This window comes from Lissotriton vulgaris, chromosome 10 (genome assembly GCF_964263255.1).
Source record: "Lissotriton vulgaris chromosome 10, aLisVul1.2, whole genome shotgun sequence".
Classification (NCBI taxonomy): Eukaryota; Metazoa; Chordata; class Amphibia; order Caudata; family Salamandridae; genus Lissotriton; species Lissotriton vulgaris.
The window spans coordinates 292,261,950-292,274,667 of NC_141698.1; the positions used below are offsets into that span (position 1 = coordinate 292,261,950).

Consider the following 12,718-nt stretch of genomic DNA (forward strand, 5'->3'; position numbering starts at 1 on the left):
AACATATGACACTGATATATTGAGGTATGCTTCACAAATACTCCTACAACTGACTCTACCTATTTTTTACATTGATCCTGTTTTCTTGATAGCAATAAAAATTTTTGGGAAAACTACATGTCCCATGATGCCATTCTTTTAACCAAAATGTACCATATATGTGATGCACTCTGGCCAAACATCTACTTTTGACATTTTTATCATTACAAAATTCATCACAAGTAATGCAGTCAATGACATTTTCCTGATTCTAAATAAAATTTACCTTGACTTGTTCCTGGCTGCTCAGAGGTGTCTATGTCATACACTCCAACCACTGCTTCTGTAGGTAAAGTCCCTTCTACTAGTTCCTCCCAAGGGGTAGTTGGTATGTCTTTTGGTGTACCCCCTCCAGTTTTCTTTCCAGATTTAATGCGTGTCGCAATCTTCTCTTTGGCTCTGCTGCGCAAATCGTACCATCTCTTCTGGAGATTGCTGATGTCTCTGTGGGCGACACCTACAGCATTGACCTTTGCCTGTATTGTGATCCATATTTTTCTTTTGCAAGCCTCAGGTACTTTTAGTGAGCTTTTTCCAAAAAGCTGTTCATGCTTAGCTGAGACTTCTTCAATTAATACCTCCAATTCTTTGTCACTGAATTTGACTTTCCTTTTCCTGGGCTGCTGCTGCTGCTGCTGCTCCATAACCACATTGCTGGCCTCCATATTCAGAAGAGAAAACAGTGACCTCTCCTGCACCTTCCAAACACACTCCCCAAACTGCCAAATTCAAGTTGAAGGTAGCCCACAGGTGTCTTTAATTAGTTTCAGAGGCAGGCACACTGTAATCACTTCAGTATTCATCATGTGTGTATTTTCCTTATTAGCGATTTCGCAAAATGCGAAATCGCTAATAAGGAATCGCATGTTCCTTGCGATTCGGTAAAAATAGCGATTTTTACCGAATCGCAAAAAAAATGCGATTTTATTGATGCATCTCATATTGCGAATTCTTATTTGCGATTCCTTATTTTTCGCAAATAAGAATTCGCAATATGACACAATGATGCATGTGGGGGCAAATGTATTCAAATTTATTTAAATAAAAAAACGGAAATAAATGTCTAGCTTTTTGTATTTATATTATTGTGCAGGTAAGTTTAACTAAGTATTAAAATGCACATTAGCCTGTGTTTGCACACAGGTGAAGATAATGGAGAAGGAAGGCGTAGATATATGTGGAAAGATGCTCTGTGGATGTTTTAAGTTACAGGATAAAGTTAACATGAATACTGAGGTGCCGATCTAGAAGAAAGTGCCGCAGCGTGGCACCGCAAGTCATTTGGCTGCACCACGCTGCGTCACTTTCAGAACACAGGATTGCGACATATCTACAATGATATGTCGCATTACTGCGCTCTCACCTTCGCTGGCGCAGAAACAGCTGCCAAGCGCCAGCCCAAGCACCTTTGTACCATGGTGCAAGGATGCCTGTGCCATGGGAAGATTTTTAGGTGCAGGAAGGGGCACCTTCCTTTACAAAAACAATCACTAAAAGCTTTTTCCTGTTTCAATGTGTGCTATAGAATACAGCATGCATTGAAAGAGGAAAAAACTAGGAGAAATGAAAACATTTCTCCTCGTTGCGCCTCCCTACGCCACCTCTAGTGTGGCGTAGCATTCAGATACATCTCCATATTGATGATTTCTCGTTAATCTGGAGATGTGTCTTGTTCCATGGTTGTTGTGTGGGGACACCCACAGCAACACCCATAAAACGCCCAATCACCACAAAGTGCTGCGTATGAAGGGGCCGTATTTACAAAGAAAGGAAACAACACGGAGGGTGACTTTTCCTCTCCTTGTAAATATGGAGGAGCCCCCTGCGCCACCAGTACGTCACTTTTCATGACGTACTGGTGGATTAGAGAGCTTGTAAATCTGCCCCAGAGTGTCACTGGGGACCAACTAACACCAGCAGATATGTATAGAAAGCATCCTATGTCAACTATATGTCACTTTTTGTAACATAGTAATAGCGTAAAAAAATCTTTCATATTTACAAGGAGAGGAAAAGGCCTTTACAGTTCCATGTAAATACGACTTCATCATACACCCCACTTTGTATTGAAGGGCGTTCCATAGCAGTTGTTGTGCATGTTTGCAGATAACTCTCGCAAAACAAGACACTTCACCAGATTTATCAGAAATGATAAGTCCGGACATGTGTTTAAATACTGTACCATCCTCCAATTGATGTAGCGATGCACAACAAGGAGAATTCTTTTATTTCTCCTAATTTTTTCTCTTTCAATATATGTTAAAATGCACACCACACATTGAAGGAGAAAAATGTGTTTATTGATTGTTTTTGTGCAGGAAGGTGAGCCTTTTTGTACAAAAATAAACTACACATGACACAGATATTCTTGCCCCATGGTGCAAGGGTGCCCTTTGTCACCACATGGATGTAGTTAAGCACCAGTGCAGAGAGAAGCACAGAGTTGCAATATATTTATGTATATATGTTGCATCCCTGTGGTTCGGGAGTACCTTAGCATGGTGTAGGTAAAGAGCTTACAGTATCATGCTACAGCATTTCTTCATAGTTCTGCAGTTATACATTTACCATACACCAGAAATGCATTCTTTCACTCAATTATGTAGTACGTATACATTCATATAAACTTACATACACTAGCATACAAATTTAACTCTTTCTTTAACCAGAGTAGTTAGCTCTGAAATTAACTTTTTTGTTTGTTTTTTGTACTTTTGTGTGTATTTTTTTAATTTGATTTTTTGAACGTTTACTTCCTTTTTTCATTTAAAAAAAAAAGAAAAAAAAGTCAAAAGGACGAACAAAACCATGAACTTTGAAGGAATAAAAAAAAACTATCTGCTTTCGGTTCCAATATTTGTGAAGGCAAGGTGGGGAGGTAGAGCCTTTTCCACCCTGGCCCCCAAACTTTGGAACTCCCTCCCTCCGGAACTTTCCAGTCAGTCTTCTCTGGTGGTCTTTCAGAAACTCCTAAAGACCTGGCTTTTTTCTCAGGCGTACTAGTGGCCTTGCATTCGGCAGTCCGAGATTTTATGTTTGTTTTCTCGCGCCTTGATGCCCTTTGGGGCTACGTTTGCACATTATAAAACTCCTTTTCATTTCATTTAATTTCATCAAGTGCTCTGCAACCTAGGTCTACTGACTGCTCCCCATAAGAAATTAAACAATTGCACTTCACGCAGTGCATTCTAACTTTCACAAATTGGGGACGTATGTCTGGTGGTGTTGTTGAAGGTGATTCCCCAGAGGTACTTGGTATTGCCGTTGGTGGAGGTGCATTTTGGCGCAGTCTTCTAAATTCTTCTTGAGCATAATTCACAGGATGTAGGGATTGGAGGTGCTTGCGCTTACTAGCAGTGCCACAGGAATATGTCTTGATTGGATCTCCTCTGGACAGCACTGCCTGGCAAATCTTGCATGTCACCTTTGTGGCTATAAATTTCTTTTGCCCCTCCCAAAAAGTAAAAAATTTACATCGATGGATGTGTACCTTTCGGGACGGGGAGGTTCTGGTAGAAATTGTTCAGCAACAAAATCATCAGAATCAGATGATTGCTCCAGCGGTGTAGCCATTTTTTTCTTCAAAAAAGAAATTCAGATTTCCAACGAAGAAAAGGTGAGGTTCTTCTCCTAAGGAAGGTCTAAGAAGAGTAATTAAAATGGGTGGGGTTCTTCAATAGTTAGACCAGTAAGTGTTATAAACCAATCAAATCTCCTTTTTTAGTCACATGGGATCCGCATTTGGTGCGTACATGCAACACGCACCTAGCGCGACTCTGCATAATTTAATTTAAAAGTAATATAAGTTTATTACGACTAAAAGAATATATTTTTTGCTTTAATATTTATATTAAATACATATATATATCGTTTTGTGTATTGAAACTTTTTGCGGAAGTCGCGCGCCGACCGCCTTGAACCTGTAGATGACGTCATGCGGAAACACGCAAGCATGGCGTGATACGTATATGTCGCATTGGCACTTGAAGTTGCGTACGGGTGGCATAGCAATTGCACATGAAAATACGTACTCATTGCACACCCTACACGGATCCTACAGAACAACTGTAAAATTGTGGCTACGTTCCGTGCAGTAGTCGAGAGAGGTGCGCTTTGGGTGCTGGACTGCTCAAAAAATTGTTACAAAAATTAAAATATTATAAAAATATTGTAAAAATATAAAAAATAAACATATTAAATAAATATTTAACCTTTTTGAAAGAAAAATATTAAAAATGTGTTATGTGATGTAAAAAATAAGATATCTAAAAATAAATAGATTAAAAAATGTAGTAAATCTGTACCAAAGAAATAAATATAACAAGTAATACATTTAAAAATTGTCATTGACAAAACCTTTGAAATTCACTGAAAAACCCATAGGTTTCACATATGGTATAGTTAGGAATTATCATTTACAAAACTTTTGAAATTCACTGAAAAAACTATAAGTTTCAGACAGGTTATAGTTAGGAATTATCATTTAAAAAACCTTGAAAATTCTATGAAAAAACATCGGTTTCAGACAGGTTATAGTTAGGAATTAGCATTTAAAAAACCTTAGAAATTCATTGAAAAAAACCATAGGTTTCAGGGTTGTTATAGTTAGCTGGACATTTCACTTGTACAAAACCATTGAAATTCCTCCGGGTTAGTTAATTGTACTAACTGTAACTCTCGTGCTCGCATTCCACTGTTGATGATGTCACATATTACATCATTCATGACATGGTCAGTGACATCACTGATGACGTCACTGATGACATCTCAAAAGACATCACTGATGACATCATCCACATGACAATCAGATACACCTCATTATACACTAGTATAGCCTTTCATCACTCACTGTAAAATACAGAGTACCATATTTGAATCCATTTAAACAGCAATACAAGTATCTAAAACCCACTCAGTGATTCCTAGATCTACACACACATCTAATCAATTACCAATAGATTCACTCATACATGTTGTCAATGATCAATAGAACAATATCAAATATACTTATACACCTATATTGACATTACACACCAGCACACATCCTATTCAGTAATGCAGTCATCCTACTCACTTTTGCAAACAATGTATCATATTTACTTTTACTGAGCTACGCACTTATACAAATAGCACTTCATTTATTCATACAGATAGTAACTCATACTTAGTGTGTTATGAAATCACTATTAGAAGTATACAGTTATCTATTCAGTCACTCATGCAATCAACGAGTCTTAAGTATACTTATTTATATACAACAACTGTCACATACACTGCCTTATATTTTTCTACTTTGTTGGTCATGACCATTGAGATATATATTTGCTCATCACCAAACCCATAAAGATATGCTCTCACCCAAAGAACTATTATAACATGTAGTCTTAACGTCATATACCTACTGAATAAAAAATGCACATATATTTGGGCAGTCACAGTTCCCCCACCGAACCACACACACATTCACTCTCACATACAAATAGTCAGTTAACTTATTGATAACTAATATAGACTTTCATGTAGCTAATAACCAACTGGTGCAGCAGTTTACACAACAAATAACAAAGTAATACAGATATTCACACAGTTTAGTAACGATCCAATATATTTAGTGAGACACTATAAATTAGTCAAGTAAACAGTCAATCACACTGCTAATAAATCCTCCATCAAGATAGGTATATATTCACTAATTCTTAAATGCAGATTGCTATATATATAATGCTTGAACCCTTAAAAGGGGGGAAGATCTGATCCACTGTGCTAAGCCTAGCAGTGTGGGGGGAACAACAGCTGTTTGCAAATGCAAATTATATAAGCTCAAGAAGGTCCAACTAATAGAATCAATCCCCTCTGGGAAAATTCAGCCTCCTCGCCCCACCATCTAAAAAACAAACAAAAAAAGTGAAGGATTAAAACAGCTATGCTGAACAACAACAGTTATGAAGATTTATGGGCAGTGTGGTTGCCCCATCCTATCATTTGTAGCCTACATGGGTGGCAAGCTGCTCACCATAATTCATCCCATTCGGCATTTTTGTGTTGAGCTCAATGATATACTTCGATTCTGTGACCCGTAGGAGCCTTTCACGATCCCCTCCCCCGGGATGTGGCAAATTTCTGTCAATACCGAAAAATGTAATCAAGTTGGCATTGCTCTTATGTTTTTCTTGGTAATGCCTGGCCACTGGATAGTTGTAATCTACATTGGTCACTGCTCTCATGTGTTGTAATATGCAAGTTTTTAACTGTAACTTGGTACTGCCCACTTACATTAACCCACATGGGCACTCCAGGACATAAATGGTATAGTCACTGGTGCAGGTTATGAATTTATGGATTTCCTTTTTCCTCTTTTTGTCCTGTCCTACATAGTAGCTGTCACGGTTATTACTGTGTCTAGACGCTTTGCAGGAATTGCATTTCCCGAATCCTTTGGCGGTTCTTAGCCATGTGATGGTAGTTGGAGTATTATGAAAGCAGCGAACCAAGTGATCTTTTATGGACTTAGATTACCGGTAAATTATAGATGGTGTGGTCCCTACACATGAGCCAATTATGGTGTCAGATTCTAGTAATCCCCAATTTTGTTTCATGATGCGGTTGAGGTTATTGGACCTGCTATTATAGGTTGTGATTAATCTGGGCACCTCCATATCACTCTTGGTTTTTAATCTCAATGAGAAGAGGTCTTCACTTCGTGAAATGTCTCTAGCTTTCTTACTAGCAGTTGCAATCACCTTTTGTTTATAACCTCATTGTCTAAACCCCATTTCCATGATTTCTTGCTCTTTGACAAAACCACTTTCAGTACTACAATTCCTTCACGCCCGAAGGAATTCTCCAAAGGGGGTACTGTAGCGTAAAGGGGTGGGATGATTGCTATTGGCATGGAGTAGGTTGTTCCCGGCAGTCTCCTTGCGGAAGAGCCTGGTTATTATTTGACCATCTTCCATGCGAATAGCTACATCCAAAAGCTCACAGTATGAGGGGTTGATGGAATGTGTGAAAGTCAGATTGAGATCATTATTCCCCATTTCTTGGATGAAATCCTGCGCTACATCCACAGTCCCATCCCATAACAGGAACACGTCATCAATGTACCTGATTCAGATAGGGATGTGTTCTGTGAATCTTTCATTAGCTTCTACCCACACAATCCGTTCCTCCCACCAGCCCAGGAAAATATTAGCCAGGCTGGGCCAAAACACGTACCCATAGCCGGCCCAGATTTTTGACTGTACAGTATTTTCTCAAAGATGACGATGTTCTCATTAAGACAATAAAGCATAATTTTTTTCAACATTTGAGTGTGTTCCCAGTGTGAAATATGTCTCACCCAGAGAAAATACACACAAGCCTCAACACCCTTCTGTTGGTCAATGCAGGTGTACAATGAACACACATCTAATGCTATCACATGATAGCTATCTTCCCAGGTGCTGTTGTGAATGCGACGTAGGAAATCTTTACTATCCCTGCATATGATCTCAATTTCGGGACAAAAGGTGAGAGAAACAGGTCTAGCAAAATAGAGGTATTTTCTATCAACCCTCCATTGGAGGACACTATAGGTCTTCCTGGTGGTCTACTGGGATGTTTATACATTTTGGGCAATAGAACCAAGGGAAACGGGGGTTATCTGTTCTTAAGAATAGGTTCTACTCACCATCCAACAGGCCTTCCTTCCACCAGCCTTTCAGTAATTAATGATACAGCGTAACAGAGGCCCTGTAAGCATCCCAACTGATTTCCTCTTAACACAGGGTGTCACTCAGTTGTCTTAATGCCTCTTGATTGTACTGACTGACATCCATTATAATCACATTGCCCCCCTTGTCCGAAGGTTTTATAATTATACTTTCATCATTCGATAAAGAGTCCAGGGCGTGTCTTTGTGATTTAGTCAAATTATTGTATCGAAATTTTGGATGCAATTTTCTTTATTTGTTAATCTCATACATCATAATCAAATTGAAGGCCTCAATGTTATCATGTGGGACATTTGGGTTGCATGCAGACTTTGGTCTTAATCACGTGCGGAATGTGGTATTTACCGATGTATTAGGAGCATATGCTGCTTAATAAGGTACATTACCCATTATTATCATATTTGACAATTGCAATGATGAATTTTAAAGCGCATTATGCTTGATTCCCAAATCATTATGTGGCCAAAGATTACATGACGGCTGTGCAATTTATTAGTAATTCATTTCGAAATCATAAGTATTTGTTGAGCACAACAAGGTAGGAATTATACTGCAATATATCGTATGTACAGATTTTATGAAATTCTTTTGTTTATTTTTCAAAAAATTGATTTGCGATGTTTCTTCACTATTCATGAACACTGACTTGTATTTATAAGAGAAGTTGAGCACAGGTCATTGACTTGAGAAAGGTTTCGCCAAAACACGTTGTTCTGTTTTGTGACACAATAGCATTTATTATTGTGCATGTCCATGGTGTACGCTGGAAATTATTTAGGGGCTCCCGGATCCTATTTCCTGAAGGAAAGAAAAAAAATAAATATATATATATATATATATATATATATATATATATATATATATATATATATATATATATACATACATATATATATATTTATATATTATATATTACCTACTGTCTGTCGCCAGTAGGTACTTATCGTTAGGACCTTGTTTTTATTCAAAAAGCATTTTTTCTTTTCCCAATATCTTTAGCGCCGGTTGATAAATCTTCGCGAAATTTTCAGAACTAGTGGGACGCTCTGGTCAGCTCTTATCTTGAAAGTTACGGGGTGATTCGGCAATCGGGGCCAAGAAAAAAGGGGTCCAAAAACGTGTTTTCCCCATGTTAATTCCCATAGGAAACTTTAGACACGGCTACAACCTGAACTGCTGAACGAATTGCACCAAATTTGGCAAAAAGGTAGCCCTTGGTTTAGAAAGAGACCTTTTTTTTAATGGTATAAATCCGTTCAGTACTTCCTAAGAAATTCAAAAAATAGAGGTCGGAAAATCAATTTCCCATAGGAAACTTTAGATATGGTTACAGCCGAAACTGTTGAATGGATTTACACCAAATTTGACACAAAGGTAGCCCCCTTGGCTCAGAAACAGACCTTTTTTTAAATGGTGTAAATCCGTTCAGTAGTTGCTGAGAAAATAAAAAAATAAATGTTTCTATATTTAGAGGCACGGAGGATCCACGGACCCTCCCGACCACGAGCTTTATTCTAATTGGCTGTCAACACTCCAAACCAGGAAGTGTTGGCAGCCATCTTGTTACCGAGCCACAAGAAAACAGGGAAACAAAGGCGTAAAACAAGAAAAAGGGCAGGCTAGAAACACCCTGACCCTCTAGACCTGCTCATGGCAAAAAAAGCATTTTTTTAAAAAAGAAATCGGCAAAAGTTGCGTAGGGTCTGAGAATCCTGCCGCGAAAATTAAAAAAATGAAGCGCGGGCTCCCACTCTTCGTTTTTATTTAGCCTCCGGGTGGGTCAGGTCCCAGGGGCAGAGAAAAAAAAGTGTGGGGGTCCCAATTCCCTCCACACTGCCCCGGGGACAGCCACCCCTGGGGCTTCCATTTGAATGGGTGCAGGCCTCAAAGTGCCCCGCTGCCCCGGGGACCGCCACCCCACAGAGCTTTTTTTTAAAAAAAAAACACCTGTGTGGGAGGGCTCGAGTCCCCTCACACGCCAGGGGACGTCCACCTCCCCGGGGCACTAATATTCAAATTTGGGGGTCCGTGACGGACCTCCGAGCCCCAGGGAATACTATCTCCCCGGGGCTTTGCCAATGGTGGGAGGTGGCAGCGCGGTCCCCCTCCTGGAGCCAGTTATGGCCCTGGGGACAGCCACCCCCCAGGGCTGGCTCTATGCAGTATCCTGGGGTGCCCACCCCCGGGACACTGCTGTTTGCTATGGCAGGGCGGGAGCCTCGCGGCTCTCACCCTGCCATAGCAGACTGTGGTTTGGGTTTTGGAAGAGAGAGTAGAAAAGTGGAAAAGCAATGCTGGCTCCTGCAGGATGCGGGGAGCCTGCAGGGACAGTGGGGGAGTTGGAGCTCCTCACCTATCCCCAATGAGAGGCCTTGCCCCGGGGGATGGGGTCCCCGGGGTCAGAAGTGGCCAGGTAGGGGCCCCATAATAAAATACATTAAAAAAAACACTCAAAGGCTGGCCCCGGGGGATGGGGTCCCCGGGGCCATAAACGGCCTGACCCCTCTCCCAATTTTTTTTTTAAAACACTAGCCATGCCCCGGGGCATGGGGTCTCCAGGGCCAAATATGGCCTCGGGAGGGGGTCCACGTGGCCCTCTACAATTTAAAAAAATAAATAAATAATAGGGGTCAGGCCCTAGGGGATGCAGTCCCCAGGGCCCATACATTAGAAAATGAAGGGGGCCACACAGCCCCCCCTTCTTTAATATATAAATAAATAATAAAGGATCGGCTTTGCGCCAGAGGCCCCACCACCTCCCTTCAGCATTCTGCAAACGCGCCCTTCGGCACATTGTAAGATGGGGAGGTAATTCCCCTTGAATACTGGGCTCCCTGGGGGCCAACTAGCCCACCAGGAACTTCCAGTAGGTGCCAGGGAGCTGAGTTGCAGAGAGGGGTTCAGAGGCCACAACCCTTTTTACACCTCTCTGCAACGCAGCTCTGTGGCACTTACTGGCGGTACCTGGTGGGCTAGTTGGACGCCAGGGACACTCAGGATACAAGGGGTCTTTATCCCCAACTTAAAACTGCCACTGGGCGTGTTTGAATAGTGGTGAAGGGAGGGGGCGGGCCTGAGGTGACTCGTACAAAACCATAGAAATTCCCCCGTTGAAGTTAGTTCAGTTAACTATAACTCGCGCCCCCAATACACTGCTGATGATGTCACATATTACATCACTCAGGACATGGTCAGTGACATCACTGGTGACATCACTGATGACATCTCAAATGACATCACTGATGACATCTCAAATGACATCACTGATTACATCATCCTTGTGATAGAGTGGCAGACCTCTTCTCACCCTAATATAACCTTTGATACTCACACTCTAAAACACAAAATAACATTTTCAAAACAATGGACACACCAATACCAGTTACAACATACCCATTCACTAATTCCAAGATCTATACACACATCCACTCATTCATCAAAAGTCCTATACAGTCACTCAGACATGCACTCACTCACCATATGCACTCATACACTGATGCTTATACTTACACACTGCCACTCATCCATAGAGTTACTCACACACATTGTCACACATGCAAAGAAAGTATCAAACATCCATTTACTTGAGTATACAGTATACACACTAAGTATGGGCTCAAAATCCATTCCGCTCGCGGAATGTGCAAATTTTTGGCAATTTCGCGATCCGCGAATCTCGCGAAATTGCAGAAAAATTCGCAAATTCACTCGTGGGTGGATTTTGCACATGCCCGAGTTGAAGCTCAAATAATAATCAGCCCAAACAACTAGTGAGCATGGTCTAGGCTAGGCAGGTGTGTTTCCTCCCTATATCTACCGCCTACAATTAGATGTAATCCTTGATGGAGGTCTTTGCATCCACAAGTTTCTCAAGCGCAATCCCTATGTTCTTCCTGTGACCTGGAGGCTGCTTTCTTCTCATCTGCTGCTCTGAGATAGGTCGCTGACCCTTTATAAACAAGAGGCATGTGAACTCGCATAGAAGCCCCGCCCGTTTGGCACCGCCACACACACACACTAGGTTAAGCATAATGCAAGGTCTTCCCGCCCTTTCCTCACTATGATGGATAGCTCACTCGAGGGACCTCGGCACCTTTTGGCGCGGTGGCATAGTTACAGACACATGTGGTCACGAGAGACAACTCTTCAGGCCCTTTACGCAGCTGTAGTGTAGCAAAAGCACTATACATTTACCCAATGAGGTAGCACTTACTGATTATTAGCCAGTAGAAAGTACTCCAGTTGAGTAGAGGTATGGCACAACACAGTGGCATCTTCGTGGATAAATATGCAGGCAGGATTCATTCTGGCACGATGCTCCTGTCCCAAAAATTAAACCTCAACAGGAAGCACTTACAGATATAAGCAGGTGCCTGAGTTGAAGCTCAAATTCAGTTGCGCATTATAATCAGCCCAAACAACTAGTGAGCTCGGTCCAGGTGTGCTTCCTCACCACATCTATTGCCTACAAATAGATGTAATCCTTGATGGAGGTCTTTGCATCCACGAGTTTCTCGAGCGCAATCCCCGTGTACTTCCTGTGACCAGGAGGCTGCTTTCCTCTCATCTGCTGCTCTGATTGGTCGCTGACCCTTTATAAACAAGAGGCATGTGAACTTGCATAGAAGCCCCGCCCATTTGGCCCCACACCACACACACTAGGGTATGCAACATCTTCCAGCCCTTTCCCCCACTGTAATGGAGTGGACAGCTCACTTGAGGGACCTCGGCGCTTATCGGCAAGGTGGCAAAGATACAGAGTCCTTGATGGAGGTCTTTGCATCCATGAGTTTCTCGAGCGCAATCCCCGTGTACTTTCTGTGACCAGGAGGCTGGTTTCTTCTCATCTGCTGCTCTGATTGGTCACTGACCGTTTATAAACAAGAGGCATGTGAACTCGCATAGAATCCGCCCGTTTGGCCCCGCACCACACACACTAGGGTATGCAACATCTTCCCGCCCTTTCC

The 12,718-nt window shown here is 41.5% G+C and overlaps 1 protein-coding gene across 1 annotated transcript in view; it reads right to left on the minus strand.

The window, feature by feature from the left end:
- LOC147685154 (uncharacterized) overlaps positions 1–12,718 on the minus strand; it is a 71,396-nt gene that overhangs the window by 1,132 nt on the left and 57,546 nt on the right. The gene's annotated exons all lie outside the window — the stretch shown is intronic.